The sequence below is a fragment of the Drosophila gunungcola genome, unplaced genomic scaffold, assembly GCF_025200985.1.
Source record: "Drosophila gunungcola strain Sukarami unplaced genomic scaffold, Dgunungcola_SK_2 000090F, whole genome shotgun sequence".
Classification (NCBI taxonomy): domain Eukaryota; kingdom Metazoa; phylum Arthropoda; class Insecta; order Diptera; family Drosophilidae; genus Drosophila; species Drosophila gunungcola.
The window spans coordinates 244,184-266,182 of NW_026453252.1; the positions used below are offsets into that span (position 1 = coordinate 244,184).

At 34.7% G+C, this 21,999-nt stretch overlaps 1 protein-coding gene and 1 long non-coding RNA gene across 5 annotated transcripts in view; one reads left to right on the top strand and one right to left on the bottom strand.

Moving 5' to 3' along the window:
* Positions 1–1,657: 1,657 nt before the first annotated feature.
* Positions 1,658–8,665, bottom strand: LOC128265046 (uncharacterized). 2 transcript variants are annotated; one of them, XR_008268796.1, is made up of 4 exons: positions 8,548–8,665; positions 7,476–7,649; positions 1,875–1,939; positions 1,658–1,781 (listed from the first exon to the last, which is right to left on the bottom strand). It is a non-coding gene; the product is annotated as an uncharacterized LOC128265046 (long non-coding RNA). The 2 variants fall into 2 exon arrangements; XR_008268797.1 differs by having other exon boundaries at positions 1,758–1,777.
* Positions 8,268–21,999, top strand: part of LOC128265038 (lachesin) — a 70,267-nt gene continuing 56,535 nt past the window's right edge. For 2 of the 3 annotated variants that reach the window (XM_053000811.1, XM_053000808.1), the window contains exons 1-3: positions 8,268–8,520; positions 8,579–8,861; positions 8,931–9,052. The gene's annotated coding sequence lies outside the window, so the exon portion shown is untranslated. The remainder of the gene's footprint in view (positions 8,521–8,578; positions 8,862–8,930; positions 9,053–21,999) is intronic. The other variant, XM_053000810.1, reaches the window with a different exon arrangement.

Genomic DNA, 21,999 nt, shown 5'->3' on the forward strand with positions numbered 1-21,999 from the left:
GGCGGGGCATCATCAAAAGTTACCAGCAAATTGACCTAATCTATGTACATACATATGTATGACCAGCCTGGTGCACATACATATGCACCAAAGGATCTGCGCTAGGACACTGGGAAGAAAAAGGACATCGTATAAAACAGTAAGTGTGTTTAATCTTGAAACTCTATAAACCAAGAGTCACCATTCCGCAGAATATTTAAAAAGAAAATAATATAACACAGATAAACAAATTTTTATTAGTTATAAAATAATATAATTTATTTCGAGCATTTTTTCTCTATCATAGATTTAACGCCAGAAACATGTTGTATTAAGAATGAGTTATTTAAATATATAATTTATGATGATAATTATTTTATATCAGTTATTAAATAGTATAACTTATTTCGAGCCTTTTTGTATTTGTTTTTAAAATAAGTTAATTTAAAAAAATATTTTAATTCATTTTCAAAATTTTAATTAAAACCAGAATTACCAAATTAAGACAACTTAATTATATTGTAGTTATATTGTAATATTGGGTATTAAAATCAAAATCATCCTTCGCGATACTTTCAGCTTGAGTTAGGTGATTTGTTTCCAGTGTACTTTGTGGGGCAGCTATTCATGTCTAGCAGAAGAGCAGAAGAGCAGAAGAGATTGGTGAAGGTGTTTGTCGCCGCCCGCTGTGCTCCGCCATTAGAAATCGCTTAGGCCGTTGGCGACGATGCAATTTACGGCGGCTAATAGCAGACAGATGTCACTGCACATATTTACGGGTGTGCAGCATAGGCACACATCACTGTGCTGCCTGTATATTTGCCAAATACCTACACCTACTCAAAAATGGTCATAGAAACAAAACAATTGTTACATACATTTTTAAATTATTGGTTATAAAAAAGTGTTTAACTAATACCACGAAAGTTTCAAAATAAAACGTATGTTGTTCAAAAATAGGGCTAATTGAACTTAAAATAAAAGCGGCTATTATTATTATTATATATTTCTTATTGAATTAATACTCATACTTAAATACTGTCTGTAATTTATTTGCAAGAAACACTTATTTAAACGAAACTATCAGTTTTTTTTTTGGGTGTACTAATAGATGAATTTATTGACAAGAATAAACATTTTGTTTTTTTAACGAGTGTAAAACTGTTGTAGTACGTAATAAGAACAGTTTGAAAACATTTGCATATCTATAGATTTAACTTTGCCAAAATAAGACCCAAAGTCAAAAGAGTTGCTATTTTGAGCAGCTGGCAACCTGTGCCATCCATCCCTGGTGGATTGAAAACAATTAATTTAGTTTTGACAAAATAACAGAATTTTGAAAAACGATTTTTGAAAAATTTATTCATGTCCAAATTTCCGTCTTTTTTGTAAGGGGGTACATCATTATTTTTTGCAGAAATTTGAAAATCTAAAAAAATTTTAACTGTGAATGCCACTCGATTGGAAATTTTATTACAAATTCAACGGTGTATGACATTCCACCATTTACCCATTATTTCCCAGTGTTTTGACACAAAAACCCAGTTTTTAATGTGTACATCATCATATTTTGCAGAAATTTGAAAATCTAAAAAAATTTTAACTGTGAATGCCACTCGATTGGAAATTTTATTACAAATTCAACGGTGTATGACATTCCACATTTTGACCATTATTTCCCAGTTTTTGGGATTTTTGGCGATTTTTTTACAAAATACCAGAACAAGAAAAGCGCTTTATTAAATATTTATTAATTTAGAAATATTAAAGTTGTTTATCTTGCCGCTTGCAAACCAAACTTCCTTTTCCAAAAGAAACATTTTCCAAAATTGGGTGAGAGAGGAGGGGTGGTTAAACGAAATCGTCGAACAGCATCGTGAAAAATCATAACTTACCCCATGCATATATGTACATATACATATACATAAATATTCAGGCCCTATGTGTGTGAGTAAAAAATCTGAAAATGATAGAAAAATGATTAATTGCAGTTGGCAGTAGTTCAACAGTCAGTTACTGCCACAGCTTTTCCCGCCTCTGCTGCTGCTGCGGAAAATGCAGAAAATGCACTGGGTTTTCCACACAATGGTGTTTCTGTGTGTGTGTGTGGTGATGTGGTGTGTGTTAGCATTCATAGCCGCCCATGTATGTGTGTGTGAAGCGGCATTCTTTTTCTCCTCCGCCGTTTTTCCTATTTTTCAAGGGTATTACCAATTTGCTCTATAGTTTAGTAAACAACTTAGGATGGGCCGTAAATATTTTCTATTTTATTTTATTTTATACAAATTTTTGTATTTATTTCTTATTAAATTAAGCAAAAATATTTATGATTATTTATAAAAAAATATGTATATTTAACTTCACATAAAGCTTTATAAATAGGTATATAATTACTTTTATTAGTTTTAAGAAAATACTTAAAGTCAAGTGTGTTATAAACTTGTTATTTTCTCTTTTGTTCTATTTTATACAAATATTGCTATATAAGTCTCATTCAATATATTTACATAAGTTTAAACAAAAGGAAACCAATTGTATATTACTATCTGTAAAAAAAAAACAAATCAATCTAATACTTTGATTTAAGAGTTTTATGTTGTGACATAGTGTATTTTGGTTCAGTTTGGTCCCACGCTCCTGTTTCCCATTTTTTGCTTCCCTTTTTTTTTTTTTTGAGCACAACAGCAGCTGACTGCAGCGATATTAATGATAGATATGCGTTCGCTTCAATGCGCCGCTCCTTCTGCCCTTTTTTCGCTTTCACTCCGCTTTCTCCGCCCTTTTTGAATTATACGATAATATTGCTGCTATTTTCTGGGAGGGCAGACGCTTTAAATAGGAGCTTGGTCATTTAAACAGCGATTATAACCATGTTTCCAGGCTTTCAATAAATAGCGTGAGTCTTACTTCTGAACAATAGATTGTAATCCCGAACAGATAATGAAACAATTAAATAATTCAAGGGTGTGGGGGTTTCTGTTCGGATTAATGACGTGGCTCAGAAACTAAGATAAAATCTTCCCTAATATCATCCTTTTGCTATGCCAGCTTTGCCAGTAATATGATTATTCGAATCAGTTTTATTTGGTACCTGAGCTTGGGTGTTCTCTATTCCAAATTAATTAATTCATTAATTTTAGTTTGATTTTTTTAAGTCCAAAGTTAGCAAAGCAAATAAGTAGATAACTATATCCCATTCACCTTCAAAAAATATTACAAATTGGAAACTAGAAAGTCCCTTTTCACTTTAAATTGAAAAGGACCAAATCAAGAATGCTTTAAAAATGCACTAAAAAATTATCAAACGGAAAAGGTCGTACATTGATAGAAAGATAGAAACTATAAAACAAAAAATCTCCCCTCAAAAGTAGGCTTTCAAAACTAACTATGAAAAATGCATTGGCCAGATGCTTTAGTTTTTTGAATACCGTACCGCTCCCCTCTTGAAAATTTGAAATTTGTGCTGTTTTGTCCGTCCGGAATTCTGTCCGTAAATCTGTCTGTCTGTTTTGTCCGTTCATTGTGTGCGCATCGTTGCCTTTTTGGCACTAATTTCCATTTATTCATTTAGTTGCAACATTCATTTCGGCAGCCATTCACACAGACTCATTCGCTCATTCGCTCATTCACTCATTCACTCATTTACTCAGACGCAGCGCAGACTGTGGATGTGGTCAGGGGTTGGGAAAATGTGAGGAGGAAAATGTCGAGGAAAACCCTGTGGAAAATCGAGGGGACAGGGCGGACAGGGCGGACATTCGCCTTTCATTTATCAGCACAAAGCAGTGCAGTTTTTGGACCACCCTGATGAGTTGGTTAAGGACTGACAAAATGTAACTCGGGCTAAATGTGACAAAAAAGGTCATATGGCAGAAATAAAACAAACAGAGGAAAAATAAGGAAAATGACAGCCACTGGCCCGCTTTTCCCCACATTTCCCCACTTTTCCCACTCCATATTCTGCGATGGGAATGGGGATGGGAATGGGGATGCTGGTGCCAAAGCCACGAGTCGAGTTCCCATGGGTTTTTTGTTTGTTTGCGGCTGTGGGGGCTGCGAGTTGTGGGGCTGCCTGATGAAAGGGTTCAAAACTATTTTCAAACTATGTATTTAGCGTGCATTATATATATGGAGAGTGGGGGCGGGGTGCGGGGTCAAGGGGTCATCATCATCAGGAGTCGCAGTCGTCATCTTTGGGCAGGGTCGGCAGCTGTTTTTATGATGTCTCCCTGGCACAGTGGGGCAAAATAAATGGGGTCTACAATCAACAGTAGGTTGATACTACTTGTTCACTTAAAAAAAATTGATCTAGCTATAAAAATACAGCATTTAAACCTTATTGACTAGTAAAGCCTTATAAAAAATAAAACAAGTAATACCTATTATCTTCATATTGCAAATGTAGCTGTTAAAAAAACTAAATTAGCAATTAAAATGTTTTTATTAAATAATAAAACTATAAAAAAAAGTCTCATTAATTTGTAAATATTTTAATATTACATTTTCGGATAATAAAGGTTAGGATAGTAATTGGATTATTCAAACACCTGAGCTACAGAAACTTTTAAACATCATTAACATAATGTACACTCATAAAAATAAATTCTTAAAATATATCATTTGAATCAAGAAAAAAAGGTATTGTTTTAAGAAAAATTTGCAAAATAATATATAGAATTTCTTTGTAGATGTGAACTTTCATGAAAAAATCCTTCTTAATTTGACTTCAATATTTTTTACACATTTTCTTGTTAAATTTCATTTTGTTGCTTTTTTTGTGAACTGATTATCCCCGTATTTCTGCTGTTTAAATATTTATTAATTTTGAAGAAATAAAATTGGCTGCTCTGCGGTGTTGGGCCACAGTGTCCGTTCTGTCCAGTTGTCCGGCTGAATCCGATTCCGGGTCCGCATTCCGGGACTCTCTAACCTCCGGACACTGCTGCCCACTTGTAACATATTTTTTGGGCAACGGCAGCGGATTAGTTGCACGTCATGTTGCCACTTGAAGTGTTTATGTGAATGGAGGAGTGCCACTGCGGGCTTAGCATTGGGTAAACTACATATATATATATGTATATATGTATACATGATACATATATTTATCGCACATATCATGCGACACTTAATAAAAACAATGTGCTCAACATGCCGCCTTAAATGGAAATCCATTTTCACTCCTTTTTGTCCTTCGTCCTTTTCCGTTGGCTTTTGTTTGCCGAGTTATTTAAATGTCTGCATTTGGTCCTTGTTTCTGGTTCCTTGTCCCTTGTTCCTTGCTCCTTGCTCCTTGCTCTCCTCACTTCACATCATCCCATAAATGTATAATTAATTGTTTTAAAGCTTCTCGCTGCCTGTCCGCTTTTTGTGTAATGTGTCGGGGTTTTAGGGGTTTTTAGGTTTATCCAATGGGACATTATATCATTTTGTGGCTTTCTATTTTCATTTCGCCCGATCCCCGAGCTTTTTGCTTGTGTTATTCCTTTTGCGATTATAAGCCAGCGACTTGGCTTGTTTTCTGCTGCTTAATCGTTTTAGTAATTAGTAGTTGGTGGTTTTCCCAAAATGAAGTGGATGTAGGTCATGTGGAATACGATACTAATAAAGGACGGGTCCTTAAGAATCTATGGCCTAAAGCTACAGCTCAAAGTCTTTGAAAATATGTATTTATTTCTTGCATTTCCAATAAGCGATTCTAGATAAAACTTAAAATATTTAAAATTGACAAATTTAACCTTTCTTGGTATACAAATTTGTTTAAAAAGAAAAAAACAAATTAATTACTTAAGTAATTAATTTTTTTAAGAATTATATTGAAATAAATAAATATAAGTAAAAGTAAAAAAAACTTAGAGAAAACTTAATAATTTTTACAACAATATTTTTCCTGAACTTTTCTCCACCTCCGAATATCGTAGACAAGCAATCATCAGCAATCGTTAAAATTATTAAGAAACTGCGAAAGTAACGAATGGCAATAACTTTCTAGACAGAGGACCTGCCTCAGACGACCATAAATCTGCCATTTTTTTGTTTGTTTTTTATCTTTGGCCATCCTACGTGCTCTGCGTTGGCTAGATATTTCATTGCTAGACAAGTGATTGACTTAATGCTAATTCGCGACTCAATTGTTTCAAATTTTTGGACCAGCCAAACAAATGCAGCAACCATTGCCCCCTGAAAAGGAATGCAAAAACTGAGAAAAAATGTATGGACTTGGCTTTTCATTATAAATTTAATATTCAATAAAAATCCTAAATATGATTGTTTTTATTCTCTATATATGTTTTATTTATCGTATGATTTATAAACTGTTCAAACATGTGCTATTTAAAAATATAAACACTATATTAATATTATCAGATTTATGAATTGCATTTCATATTAACAAAAACTATAAGTTCTGCATTTTGTAAACTACTTTAAATTAAATAAGTTATGTGTTTTTTTTTTAAGGATAGCTCAAGAGTTGTTCATTTATTATTTTTTCTTTTATAAAATAATTATCAATGAATTTGTAAGACTTTTAGAACTCTTCTTTTAACGAGTGTGATAAAAGTGATGATAAAACTGTTGCTGATTTATCTTGCCATGTAAGCTTAAATAAAGCTTGTATTTTTATTATACAAATTTTGAACAGTGTACATAACGATGGCTCAGTCTAGTAAATTCTGGAAATGGGGAGCACAATAATGTCGCCTCGTTGCGCTGTAATCCACTCAAGGCGCTTGGCCACTTAAGGACACTGTCCTTCCGTCTGATTGTCCGTCCGTGTGTCTGTCCGTTTGTCTGTCCGCCAGTTTTGTCCGCCAGCAGAGACAACAACAATTGACGAAATTGTTTTCGTGACTTAAATTTTTGCGTGCTGCTGTCGCTGCTGGTTGGGACGTGTTTGGAAAGCATATGATGTGATTTGCCATCAAATTGAGTTGTCTTGTCACAGGCCACCGACCGACCCACTACCGCCCCCAGATCGGCCCTATAAAGCCCCTTTCTAAATATATATACATATATAGATCCATGGGAGTGTGTGTGTGTGTGTGTGTTTGTAATCCCAGAGCCTGGACTGAAATGCAATTAAATTTGGAAAAATATCAACAGCCAAGAAGGAATAATAGTTTATAATGGCAGGCGGGGCGGGGGCAGCAAGTGCTTTATGACAGCCCGAGAGGCTGAGAGAAAGTGCCTGGGTTGCCTTTAAATAAATACTCGAAGCACCCCCCATTTTGCTGTGTGTACTTTCGGGTGTGATGTGGAAAGTTTGCCCAGGCTGAAACCAAAATGGAAGTGGAAGTGGAAGTGGAACTCTCGCCCAGATGCTAATGCCGCCAGAAAAGTCTTGGGCAAATTGTGCTCCTCGGCCAAGTTGAGTTGCGAATGAAGCTACAGTGCGGATTGTTTCGGTAAAGTCAGCTAGGCAGTTAAACATTTTTTTTCAAATTGGTCTATAAATCTCAATCGTTGGCTTGCAATCGCCTTATTTGCAACCTACTTACTGCGTTCTTAATTACTTCCGATCTCGAATGTTGCTAAGACTTCAGCAACATGTTTCTCTGTTGCCAGCAATATCTGTCTCTCTCTCTCTCTTCGAACTTGGTGACTTTGCTTTCTGCTTTCACTTCTTGTTCTTCTGCTTGATTCGACGCCATTATCAGTGCAATTTTCGGAGGCTGTAAAAATGCAAATATACGATTTTCTACAGCGCAAACAATTAAAAAACCATTATTAATTGCCCGGATTGATCGTTTATTAATTTGAAGGGCTGATTTATGCGTGTAAAGTGAAGGAATGTAATAAAAAGACTAAATTCACATGCACAAGAACACAAGTTGATACATATGTATGTATGTATATATGTATGCATTTAAGTTTGCCAATATACATATGTTTCTTTTTTTACAAATATCCTGATCTAATTAAGAGATCTTATTGTTTAAAAGGTGTAACTTGACTAGTTTAGCTTGGTTTTATTACAAACTTAAGCCCTTTTTTCGTGGCCTTACATACATCATTTCTCTGCGCCCTGAGGCATACATACATATTTACATACATACATATTTAGATATACATAGCTGTAAAACATTTTCTTTGTTCTTTTTGTTTCCTGCTAAGAAGAAAAAGAGTAATAGAAAAAGGCGAGTGGAAAATAACTGCAAAAAAATATGTGTGCCTCTAAATTAAAGAAAATCGAATTTGAAGTTATGTGTAAACGCATAATGGAGAAATATATATTTTAAAGCCTTGAACCAATTATTAACTTATTATTGTTCTTTTAATTTTCCAAGCCGGAACCCGAACGATCTTCGCTAAAATTTTCGCCGCCTTATGGCTCTGCAACGCACTGTCACCTGCTAGTCACTTAAAGACTCTCGCCTATATCCTTGTACACATTTTGTAGAGCAACTAAATTACACAATGTTAATATTTGCTATGTAAATACGCATCCGTGTGAGAATGGCTGGATAAATGAATAGATGGATGACTGGATGGATGGCTGGATGGATGGATGGATGGGCGGCTGGATGGATGGACGGCCAAGTGGTTTGAAAGTGCAGTAGCAACGCCTACGGTTCGTTCTGTTTATTTCTTATATCCACAGCCACAAAAGGCCTACACTTGACACACAGACGTAGAAACAGAAACTGAAACCGAGATGTTGAAATGCCGAGAGGATGTGCAAGTTGCGTCTATTTAAATAAACTGAGGCAAAAACTTGCCACAATTGCAACAAAATGCTCGACACATGACAAAATTGTTCTGTTCTATGCCGCTCTCTGTATGTATGTGTAAGCACATATAAATGAAGATATCCCCCGGGGGCAGCAAATTCCAAGGAAAACATTACCGCACTGAGAGAACGGCTTGTAAATGCACAAATAATCGTATGTACTTTGCAGATAACATATATATATATATATATATATATTTGTACTCTCATCGGTCTTAACAAGTAAAGTGGCACAACGCAAATACAGGCAACTAGAAAGCGGAATCACACACATTGGCATCGGGTCGAAAGAGCCTCTTGAGTTTACAAATTCTGGAATGTACTGTTAACGTGATGACAACTCTGGTAAGTACTGTTAACTTAATGAACTATTTTTGAGTTATTCCTTAAGTTATTTATGAATTTTACCTAAATAATATTAAGTATATGATTTTCATTATTTATTTATTTTTTTTTAATTTAAGAAATAATGAAGGTTTAAAAAAAAAGAAACCAACGTAAGCCATTAGATCAAATATTTTAAAAATTTGAGTTTTATGCCAGGATTTGCACATAATAAAACACATATTACATTAGCAAATATAATTTCAAAATAGCTGATGTTACAAAATAATATATAACTGCTACTCTCTTAGGTTTTGTGATTTTTTGATGACAAAAGTTATAAAGTTAATTACCTTACAACCCAATAGGTAGTTACTTTATGGGTTAGCTAACCCCAACATTGATGGCCATCAAATGAGGCGTCTTTGCAGTTTTATGGCCAGTTCTCTGGGCCCACACAAAACCTTTCACACCTTTCAATCTCAGTCTTTTGGCCCTAATGAATCGCCGGCAACTTTTCCCAGCGATGGCAAAATCCACTTTTCCTCCCCGTCCGTTCCACTTGCACTAAGTGCGAAGACACTTTAGCAAACAATTAATTGCCGTTAGCGGCTGCTGGCGACACACCTACCCAATTCATTTTGCATTCGCTCAGATCCCCAGTTTTCCACAGGGGCAAATGAAAATCGAGGCGATGGGAAAAGCGGAAAATTCGGAGCGGCAAGGAGAAGGATGACCGGTGGCAGGACACAATGAAGACAGCTGCCAAAAAAGGCGTTACGTCGCCAGTTAAATGAGGACCCAGCATTCAGGGAAGTGAGCAAACGAGGAAATGCGATGAAAAGTGTGGGAAATTGGGTAGCATTGGGATAGCGACAGAGACAGAGACAGAAGGGTTATCATTACTTCCACATAATTTAATTTCGGCAGGCCAGCGACCATTTGCATTTCAATACTCAATAAGGGGTTAAGAAGGGGGGAAAGCGGGCAAATTTTAGAGCCAGCTTCGTTTTCGTTTGCTCCTTTTTTCCCTTGTGGACCAGCACAAGGAATCCGATTTCTTTCTCGCACACAAAGTTTTTGGCTGGCCTGCTCGTTGCACAAACTGAATTGAATCACCCAAATCATTATCCCCTCCTAAAGAGAGCTCCCCATCGGATATTGCAACCGAGGTCCAGTACACACAAAAAAATTGTCATAGAAACTCAACTATAATTACATGAGTTTTCAAATTTTTTAAACTATTTAGTATTGAATTTATACGTACTTTAATGCTAACTAAATTTGTTTATATTTTTTTTTTGTCACTTTGTCACTTTGTCACTTTATCACTAACACTAATTTGTGTTTTTTGTCTTTTTGTCTTTGCTCGCAAATATTTAAAAAAAATGTTTTGGCCAAAAACTTAAAAATTCAATTCCAATATAATGCCAGATAATAAAAACATGTTTAAAATATTTCATTTTATAGACTTAATTTAATTTTACCAAGATTTTTTATATGTGTTTCTTCAATTTAAGTTTAAAATACAATAAGGATAAATAAGATAACATATAATTTTTTCTTTTTTCTATGTCCTTTGTTTTGGCCAAAAATAAAAATTAAATTCCAAATTAATTCCAGTTAATAAAAACATTTTTAAAATATAAACCATTTTATGGACCCTGTAATTTTCTCAAGGTTTTTAATAGTCCCAGAAAATCAAATTTCTAGCAATGTAATTGCTTGGTCCATGGAAATGCTGCTTTTCCACTGCTTTTCTGCTGCTGCTGCTGTTGCTGCCAGATTTTCCATCATCATTCATAACAAAAGCAGTTGGCAGTTGCAGCCGCTTCGCTGCCGCTCCTCATCCTCACCCCAAATTTTCCGCCCACGTAGGAACATTTTTTCAACAATCTCTCTTTTCATTTTCAATTTTTTTCCATTCCTTCTTTTTTTGTGACATTTCCGTTTGCATTTGGCAAGCGGAAACGTCAGTAGCCCATTGGACAATCAAGCTGTGGACGTGGCCAGGAAAAGCTCAAGTTTTCCCTTTTCTTGTTGTAATTGTTGTTGTAGTTGTTGCTGTTGAACATTGTTTGGTGTTGATGGCCGCTCATGAATAACAAATGCATGGGCTCAGGTGGATATGGCCATCTCTTCTTTTGTCCCATCTGGAAAGCCCTTTTTTGTTTAGCCCTTTCCCACCTAAATTGTCTATTGATTTGTGGTCAATCGAGTGCAAAGACGTCATCCATCGTTGGCACAACAAAAAAAAACATATAAAAATAGAGCTAGCACAAAAAAAAAAATTTTGTTCGCTAACCAATTAAATCATTTTGATTTTGATAGCCAAAGGCTGTACAAATTTGGGCTTTTGTGATTTTTTGATTGATCTCTGGCTATCTGGCTTCGAGTTTGGGCTTTGAGTTTTAATCAAGGCCTAAACGTCAATTTCAGTTCCGCCTTTTTTTTTTGGTAATAGAAATCGGGGGCGGAGGAAAACGGGCCACGACAATGTCTCATTGAAATGTCAATTGCATTCCACAATGGCCTCCTTTTCGAGGACTTATCGCCCACTCCCCCGGGGCCTCGAGTATAGTATATAACTTCCATATATCGCTGCTCTCGTTTTTATTCGGCAACATCCATTGTGCAGGGCCTTCTTTCTATTTCCATTTCCATTTATCTCTGTATGTGTAAGTTCTTCAATAAGTCCGTAAAATGGCTCAATATCTGACGGATTTGTGCACCCCTCAATGGGTTTTCAGCCTGGGGTATGATGTCTTAGTCATCTTTTCTTTAACTAACACTTCCTTCACACCCAAAAATAAAAACGGAAAGCTTAGTTGTAATAAATGTGTTTTGAAGATTAACTACAGACAAAATTGAAATATAAGTTTTAATTCATTACTAAAAATATATATAAAAACCCTATACTTTTAAGATTCATTGCTATACCAAAGAGTCCTAAGCTGTAGTCCACGTAAGTTTTATTTTGATACTCTCTTGGTATTAATTTAATACTCATCTTGTTGAGAAAAGGTTCATACCCAAAGTTTAAAATTCATGTAATAATAGTTTATTTTTTTAAATATATATATTTATTAATACAAATTTTGAAACTTAAAAAAAATGTTATGCCAAACCTTGCAGTACAAAAGAAACTTTTAATAAAACGCTGCATCTTCTTAAATAAAATGATTTTACAGTTACTTAATCGTTCACAAAAAAGACAAAAATTAAATACCAAGCTTCCAAGATTGTTTTATAATACTTATTAAATATTTTTAACTGTTTTCACGAGGTATCGCTAAATTCATCTGAATACTTTAAACCACTTAGTTGCTTATTGTGCGCATAAATGTCTTAACAGCAAAAACAAAATTTGTCCAATTTGATGTGTATTAAATTGTATAATAACACGATTCATTTGCCGTTTGGCAGTTTCCATGGCGACAGCCAGGCGGATATTTTCCATTTTTTCCTTTTCCATTTCCATTTCCATTTCCACTTCCACAAACGCATTCTCATTGTACAGTATATGGGGCCTGAATGTAATAATCTATTGAGCCGCTCCGATTTAATAACTGGCGCGATTTGCTGTTTGTCATATTTTACAGTCCCTCTGCAAAGATACAAAAAAAGCGGATACTATAGAAATTCATTTTTGTGCAACGCGGACACATTTTGCCATCGGCGGATCCCCAAGGAGGGGGCATTAACTAGAACCATCTGAATTGAAATGCGAATGAAAAATGTGCACTCTGCACATTCTGGACTGCCGATTGTCAAGAGCACTAATAAATTTCCACTTGCCGCCCCCTAAAACCCAGAAAACCCCGCAAAAAACCGGAAAACCCCGTTCTCAGGGCCCCACTTCCCCACAGCTTATTAGTCACCACGAACATTTCCATCCAAAATTAATTCGCGAGCGCTGTATAAATCATATCTCTTTTATTTTTTTTTTTTTGTGATCTTCTGGGACGTTGGATAAGTGCGATTGGCATTCGCAAAAATTTGCAAAAATGTCACCTGAGTCGGATGTTTGCATTTTGAAAATATTATGCCCATGGGAAAGGTGAAAATTTCGAGGCTTACCCCGTAAAAATAATTGCCAAAAATATGACAGGATTAACTATATGTATCTTTCTAAACCCTTAAATATTTTAAATAATGACCCAGAAACTTTGGGCGGTTAAAAAAAATATGTAAGTAAAAATAGATTTGAACATAATTTTGTCTTAAAAAACTAATAAATAAATTATATAAATGGCATCAACTAGTTAAAGAAAATTGTGCATTGAAATACATACGAAATTTAAATAAGCTCAGCATAAAAAAAAATAGATAAAGACGGACAGAATATATTTAGAAATATTTTGATTGTGTTCCACTGCAAGTACCTAATGTTTGTAAATTTAGTTTAAGCTAATTACGTTTCTAAAGTTGCTATGGCAATAAATATTTTGGCTATGCATTAAATCGGGTAAGGCTACTAATTATACAAAACTTATTAGAATACTAAAAGTACACAGCTCTAAACCTTAAGCGAAGCCTAAAGATCAATATACAAATTCGAGAATGTGCATTTGGTCCAGTGAAAGGCACACATCTCTACGAAACTTAAGCCCAGACCGTCGGTATTAATTTACTTTATTCAGGAGCGTACCAGTTGTGTTTGGCTAATTACTACTGGGTCCATAAATACTCACATTCTCCGTTTTGGGAGGAAAAGGTGCGGCGGAGGCAGTTGAAAAGTGTCAGATTCAGGAAGGACGGTCCAAGTTCGAACCCGATACTCCAATGATGAGCCTGCCGAGCTCTGATGTTGGCAAAATAAACAAGCGGTCAGCACTCTGCTCTTGGCCTAAACGAAAACAAATCGAAAAAGTTCTTAGAAATTCGAATCATGTAACGAAATACAAGGCTTAAATTCTAAAGTCCCAAAAACGGACGCACACTAACTACTGCACTGGGAAAAATTGAATGGAATTGTGATTTTTATAAAATAATAAAAATATGACGTATCTAAAAAATGTACCGACCGATTTTAAAATAATCTAGTTTGGATTTTAAACAGCTTTAAAATTATATATTATGAGGTTTAAAAATAAATCAGAGCTCTAAAATAAAAAAAAAAAAACTCTATACTCGATAACTCTACTATTTTATTAGCTCTTTATAATAGTTGAATTAAAAATTATTATTTTGGAGGCTACAAATATTTTTATAATAAATAAAAAACATTTACGGTATCGCAAAAATAATAAGCATATATAAATTAAAATCATGTTGAAATACCCTCTTAACCAACATTAAAATAATATTAAATTCCATAACAAACTTCCATTGTTTCTTTAATAATTTCAAAATTTTTGTTCCTGTGTAAACATGTACAAAATTCTTTAGACTTGAAACAAGACTTTTGTGCACCCTTCAATGCTGTAATTTATGTGTGCCAGAAAGGGATGGGAATAAATGCAGCAAGTGCATTTTGTGTATGTGTGTGTGGGTGCTTTTGTAGGTGTGTGTTTTGTGTGGGTGTTTCACCATATTTTGTGTGTGTATGTGAGTATGTATGTGTGAGTGGGCGCAACATGTGCTTATAATTATGTTTTCTCTGTGCGCCCATTTTAGTTGTTGTTGCTGGGAGACACGTGCAGCCTTTCTAAGTGTGTGTTGTTTGTGCAGTTGAGAGTGTGTTTATGCATACAAATTACAAGCACAAATACACACACACACACAGTTATATATACACTGGCGTATCTGAACAATCGGATCCCAACGAACATGACCTCAAGCTGCAATTGTAGACGCTTCATTTGAGGTCACAAAGGCAACAAAATGGCCCTGGAATTGTGGCCAAAAATGTTCGCAAAATACCACAAACAATGAGTTGTTTAAATCCAGAAAACCAACTGAAAACTTTATGCAAAATATATATGAAGGCTTGCAAAGTTTTAAAATTCTTGGCTACAAAAATCAAATATGAATATCACTCATACGCAGTTTATTTAAAATATTACTTAAAAATTACGTATGGAATTTGCGTTCATTATTGTTATCAAGACATTATTTTAGTTTAATAATTATACATTTATATATTATATATTAATTTATTATAAAAAAATATATAAATATCACTCATACGCAGTGTATTACTCAAGTAACTGAAAAGTTAAATGTTAATTCCTTTGTTAGTTTATGAATAATTTATTTGTATAGGATTTTTAATATTGTTTCTTTTTTTCTTTGTCGGTTTTCATATCTCCCGTTCAGTTGTATCCATTTAACTAACTCTTTGGTTAAAAAAATAGTTAAAGGCAAACTGATATTCATCTATTAATATACCTTTTTTATTTTATTTCATATTTGGCTTTTCTTCTTCCTTTTTTTTATCTGGCTTTTGCCAGCTATTTCCTGGCTCGGACGACAATTTACACCGTGTGCCACACGCAAAACGCTTGTCACTTGCAGCAATGCCAACAAAGAGCAGTTTTCCCCAGTTTTTCCCACTTTTCACGCTTTTCCCACCCCCCCCGCGTGTCCAGGGGTGGCGTGTAAAAAGCGGGGGGGGCCTTTTTACAAGGGGCCGCCAAACAAATCCATTCAGCGATTTGTGCCAAATGTCGGCTGTTGGCTTTTGTCTTTTGTATGCGCGCAGTGACCTGCGAAAATGGCAGACGCTCATTGTGTTTCCCGCTTTTCCCCCGCTGATAGCCCCCACCCCCGCCTTCGCTTCCCAATATCTGTTTGTTCTATGCACCTGCAACTCGGCAGCAAAATGGTCAGAACAAAAAATGGGAGGGCCAACTTAACGAGCAGCCAAGTGCGTGGTTTTCCCCGCTTTTTCTTCCCTATTTTCCCCTCTATTTTTTCCGCCTTCTGCATTTAATTTAATTCTTAACTCATCACGCTACAGTTACAGTGCTTTCATTTGGGTTGGTTTTTTTAAAGTTTTGAGCCAGCAAGTAATATTATTTATTTACTGTTATGTTATTAAATCTTAAATTGTTCGTTGGCAAATATGGTTACATTTACATATACTCATTACCTTTTTTTAGTAGAGTTATTTGGACTTAAATAATTTTGCAAAGTTATATAAATATTATTTTATATTTTTCTTCATACTAAATTTGTTTTTTTTTTTTTCATTTTTTTAATATATTCGTATTAATATGATTGAAAACATATGTATGTTTTATTTAAGCCTTTGAGTCAGCAAATAAATAATTTTTATTCATAAGCAAATATGATTACAATTCGGACTTTAATTATATTACAAAGTTTAATAAATATTAATTAATATTTTGGTTTATACCACAATTACCACTTTCATTATTATTTTCTAGTTAGTTTTAAAAATATAAACAGTATTTATTATAACAGGAATCTTATGTTTTCAATTTATTTAAGACATACATTTCCTTACTAACTCGAGGAAATCTAAAACATACACTTTTGATTTAATGATATTACACCATTTTTGCTTTTATTATTTTAAAACAAGTTATATCCGAATGTCTGTTCCTTTAGTTTCCCCCTTATTTTATCTCCTTTTTTTGCCTGACTGTCGCGTTTTGGCCATTTTAATGTCAGTGGCCAAAATGCTGCTGCAGTCGTTTCTTCTTCCGCTTCTTCCAGAATTTTGCTCTTAGAATTTTGCTTGGGCTATCTCGTTTCTATGGCTGATTCTTTGTTTGCGGCCCTTTTCAATTTGGCCTTGGCAGCAGGAGGGTATATGAGGGGTACCGACGTACAGACAGATAGCAAAGGACTTTCCATCCTGACGCAGGCAAATATTGTCTTTGCACAGTCGCATCTTTGACAGTCGCAGTCGCATTCTTAGCCCGACTTTTAGGTTCTTTTGCACCCCCTGATTTGTTTGCTTTTTCATGTTTTCCTCCTCAAGTTCGAGTGGCAAAAACGGCTGTCTCCACTTTTGCAAGTATTTTTGTCACGAATTCAATAAATGATTTTTAAGCACGTTTTTATTACTTTTGCTTGTTGCTGCTGCACTCGGTGTTTTGAGGCCTGTGCTTTCTTGTAATTTCCACCCAGCACCACCCTTTTCAGTTTATTTTTGTGATGTCCAGGATAATATTTAATAATCTTATTGGTTATTTTTGTAAACTTACAAATTTTGAGGATACTCTTTGATTTTGTTGTAAAAAACATTTAATTACTTAGTTTTTTTTTTAATTTCTCTAAATTTAAATAAACATAATCTCCCGAATTTCTTCCAAATTTATTGATATTACCAATATAAAATTTAACCAACTTCTATGATGCAAACAAGTTGTGAATCTTCTTACCAAATTCCTCAACTTACTTGAAAAATTATGCTGTTATTTATTGGTTGGCTTGGGATTCGACTGTCCGGAACAGGAAAGAAAATGGGTAACCGTATGGAAAGTGGAAAATGGGGAAATGTGAATCGCAATTTCCAGAGAGTTGTTCTGAAAATGCGTGTGCATGACTCATATCTAAGCGTCGAGACTTGTTACCAAAACAAAGCAAAAAAAAAACAGGAAGAACAAAAATAAAACAGAACCAAGGACCGTTCACTCCATACAAGAAAAGGCACTTTACTAATGAATTGAATTGTCTTCTACAGCCAGAAACTTGGACTTTTGGTGGGGGGTAGGGATTTTCTCTATAGTAAATACGGTTAGTTTGTTTCGGCGATATTTTTTTAACGCTTATAGGTTTAGAAATTAAGAGAGTAACCCAGATTGAGAGTAACCAAAAAAAGTTTATACATTTTTGTATTGTATTGTATTATTTGTTATTACTTTAGTTGATGTTTAACATTTTTATTTATAAAGTAATGTTTTTAACTTTCAGATTTATTTTTACCAACTTAATTTTGGAAGCATTTATTTGTTTTTACTTTTGTAGATGCTTAAAATTTGTTATTTATATTTTAAAGGTCCTTAGATTTCATTTTAACATATCTTGAAACAAGTAGAGGGTTTCAACTCATTTCACAATATACAAACAAAAAAAGGATTTTAAAATAATAACAAATATGCATTTGTACTCAATGGCATTTAAAGGGTATTTCAGTCTTCGATCTAAGTTTTCTTCCGTGGTTTTTACCCTTGTGTGTGGTCAAAGTTATGTTTGTTTTTCCTCTCTTTCTTGTTGAGGTCAATTTGGAATTGTTTCGCATGCCAGTTTAATTGTAATTACCAATGAATGCTTTGGTTAGTTTTTAGTTGATTTTCGCCCATTTCCTTGCAGCAGCTTTAAGGTTTTTTCGGCGCTGCTTTGTTGCAACTGCTAAATGCGCATACGTTTTGGGCACATCAATAAATCATTGAGCAGACAGCGCTAAAAGCACTCTGTGTGTGAGATTCAGTGGCGTGGCAGCCGCAAGTCGCAGCCACCATTGAGGGTTAGCCCCTCATCCCCTCATCCGCTCACCCCCCTCCAAACTCCCCCTTCTACGTCCTTGGATATGGATATAGATATATATAGACGGCACGGCATATCAATATTCCGCATAGACGGATTGTATTTTCAATATTTGCGCAGCGGCAAGAAGAATGAGCAAAAGAACAGACTCCAGTGGCTCGCGAAGGGGGGTTATGGGAATGGCAGTGACAGCAAGGCAGTGTGCCTTTATCACACCAAAATATACAAAAACTAATTTTCAATTTAATATCGAGCTTTTATTTCTATTAATATTTAAATATTTCAAAAAACAAAATATATATAGAAATTTTAATGTAGCAATCAAAAAAATTATGAAAAACTTAATTTTTTTTTTTTTTGAAAAATTTACAATTTATCCCTATATACGTATTTTTTCAAAAGCTTACTGTTATAAATTACTTAAAGATTTATATATTTGATCCTATTTTTAGGAGCTTACTTTAAGTTGTTTAAATTCATGTTATGTAATAAAATATGGAAATAACAAAATATTATTAAGTTAAATCTAAAAAAACAATGTAAAAGTGATTAAGAGGATTGGCACTAATTTCATTTTTTCGGTTAAAATATAACATTTTTATAACCTACTTTAGCCATTTAATGGCCGTGTCACATAGTCATAAGCAGTGTGATATCCGTGACGGAGATGGGTGGCGAATAAGAGGGGCATTCGAGGGTTAAGATGGGGGTCTATCGACAGCGGCTTTTGTTGGTTTTGTATTGCAATGATTTAGCAGTTTTTCGTCTGTGTTTACGCTGTGGATAAGGTTTGACGGCGTCGATTGTCGTGAGCTCTCTTGTTCGCTAGCCCCCTCTCTTTCTGACCCCCTCTACCCATCCCTTTCGCCCCAACCACCCCTTTCGGTTGCATAAGAAATCAGCAAATTGTTGTGTTTTAATCGAACCCCCCAACCTCTTCTATTTTCTATGGCAGACAATAGACGGCGGTGCTCCAATAATCTAGCCATCTCTCTCTCTCTGCCTCCCGTAGTGCCGTCTCTATCCGCCGCGCAACACATATTAAGCCGCAGACTGCATTGAACTGCCGAGTGATCAATATATGTATACACAATGCAGCGATGCCTGCAATGCCAGCTACTTGTGTAAATAACTGTCAGCCAATTGTTGTTTAATCGCCAGCTTAGCTCTGTTCTGTCCCTGTCCCTGTCTCTTTCCCCCCTCGTATATCCATCTCACTCGCTTCGTTTGCAGTCCGTTGATTTTGAGGTTAAGTGCGGTTAAAGAGCTTAAGAAAAAGTTTAACAGAAAATAGGTAGTTATAAAAAAAAATTAGTTTTATTATCTTTAGACAGTTTTAATACCTAACTTTGATATTTTGTGGTCAATTATGTAGCACATATTTTGGAAATTGGGTTTTAATTCAATAACTCCAAATTGTTTAACAAATGCCATTTATAATATTTACTATCTTACCGGATTAATTTGTTTAACCATAAATTTTTTTTCTTCACTTTGTATTCTAATTGTATTGGGCTTCTTAAATAGTGAATCTCTTAAATTAAATCATGAAGTGGGCGGTGGGGAAACGGTGGTTTTTTCGAAGTGGAGCACAGATCTAGTGGCTAATTAGTTGCACATTTTACATTAATTAATTTTCATGTAATATCCCTCTTTTTTTATGTTGGATGAAAAGTTTTGTCATAAGGAATTCCATGAGGCATTAGCGACAGCCGACGCCATCGCTGCACTTTCCACCTTACCCACCCCCCCAAAAACCCTCCGCCCACCGCCCCTCCCCAAAAATTCCAATCGGAGCGGCGGCTGCCTTTGATCCTGTTGCCCAGGCTAATTGGATTTAGTTAGAGCTAATAAAAACGTTTACAAAAGAATTTCATTTTTACTGCAAATTGGCCTAAAATAATTATTTTTGCTTGAACAACAATAGAAGCTGACGAAGTAAAGTGATGGAATCATAAAATTCCCATTTGTTTTTAATAATAAACTAAATAACAATAAATAAAATCAAATCAATATTTAGCTTATTGCTGTTTAGCTTTTCTACTTACTTTATGTTCGCCCAATCAACCATTGTTAATCACTAAATTAATAATTAGTTTGACTAAATTGTCAAATCAATGAAATAAAATCTTAGTATGTGCTGAAACTAAAATAAAAATGTTCTATAAATTCATAGCAAATTTTACAAGTTATTTTTGCTATTATTATTATTTTAATTCAAATTAATATTTAGTTTGTTGCTATTTAGCTTTTCTACTATGTTCATGTTTGCCCAATCAACCATTTGTACAGGGTATTGAAAGGCATTAAAATGGACTCCATCTCAGCCTCCAATCCACTCGCCTGTAGAGCCTAATGAACTGCCCAAGAGTGTCTGTGATAATTGCCTGGAATTTTCTTCTTTTTTCTTTTTTTTTTTTTGTAGAACAGGTCGTGGGAGTTTTTACAGACCCCAAAGGGTCTCATACCATGGCACACCATAAAATAACACCCCATCCTCTTGATAGACAGACAGCTGTTGACCATTCAAGGAGCTCGAAACACGTCTTATCGACATATATCGATAAAAGAATTAGCTAAATCGTGACTGCCACTTTGAACATGTCGCTGCCATTAATTATGGCTGATGACATGACGCCACGACAGTGTGGCAAAAATCCGCATTCGCATTCGCATCCGCATCCGCATTTCTGGTGGGTGATTTTATTAGCTGGCCCACTTTCGATTAAGTCCGTTGCCCAAGTCGTGTTCACCTAATTAAAATCGACTTTTTGTGCAATTAATGCCTCCGAAATCAAATTATCCGCTGCGGGCCACAAAGTTTTCCCAGCTCGTGGAAAACTTTGCCAGCGCAACAAGGAACATGTTTTCGATGAGTGTGTGTATGTGTGTGTGTGTGTGTTTCGAGGAAAAGTGGAAAAGCGGGAAAACGGCAATTCGTGGGGTACTTTCCTTGACACCGATGAGTTTTCCTTCTTTTGTTTGCTTGAATTTCCAACAACTCAATTTGACTGACAATGTAGGGCGCTTATAAAATACTCTAGTTGAACTCTTTTGAATTGTGCTATATTTGCAACTTTATTTATTTGCTATATAACTTATTTGAATTAAATATAAATCAGGTTTTCCTTTACATACCAGCATGTACTGGTTATTAATATTTACTCAAATAGATTTGAGTACGTTGAGTATGTTGAAATTTCATAAACATTTTAAAAAGGCTTAGTAATACATAAAATTCTTCAAAAGCTTTAATTAAAATACAAAATAATAATAGTTTTTATGTGTTTATTACCGCTTTAAAGTTTCTATTTGTCTGTATTGCAAACCAAAAATTAGAAGATACCAAAAAAAAAATGTCTGTACAAATAAGCCATTAAATCGAGACTAAAATGAAAATTCGGCTGTTGATTTCAAGTGTGAAATGTTGAAATTTCATAAACATTTTAAAAAGGCTTAGTAATACATAAAATTCTTCAAAAGCTTTAATTAAAATACAAAATAATAATAGTTTTTATGTGTTTATTACCGCTTTAAAGTTTCTATTTGTGAAAATTCGGCTCTTG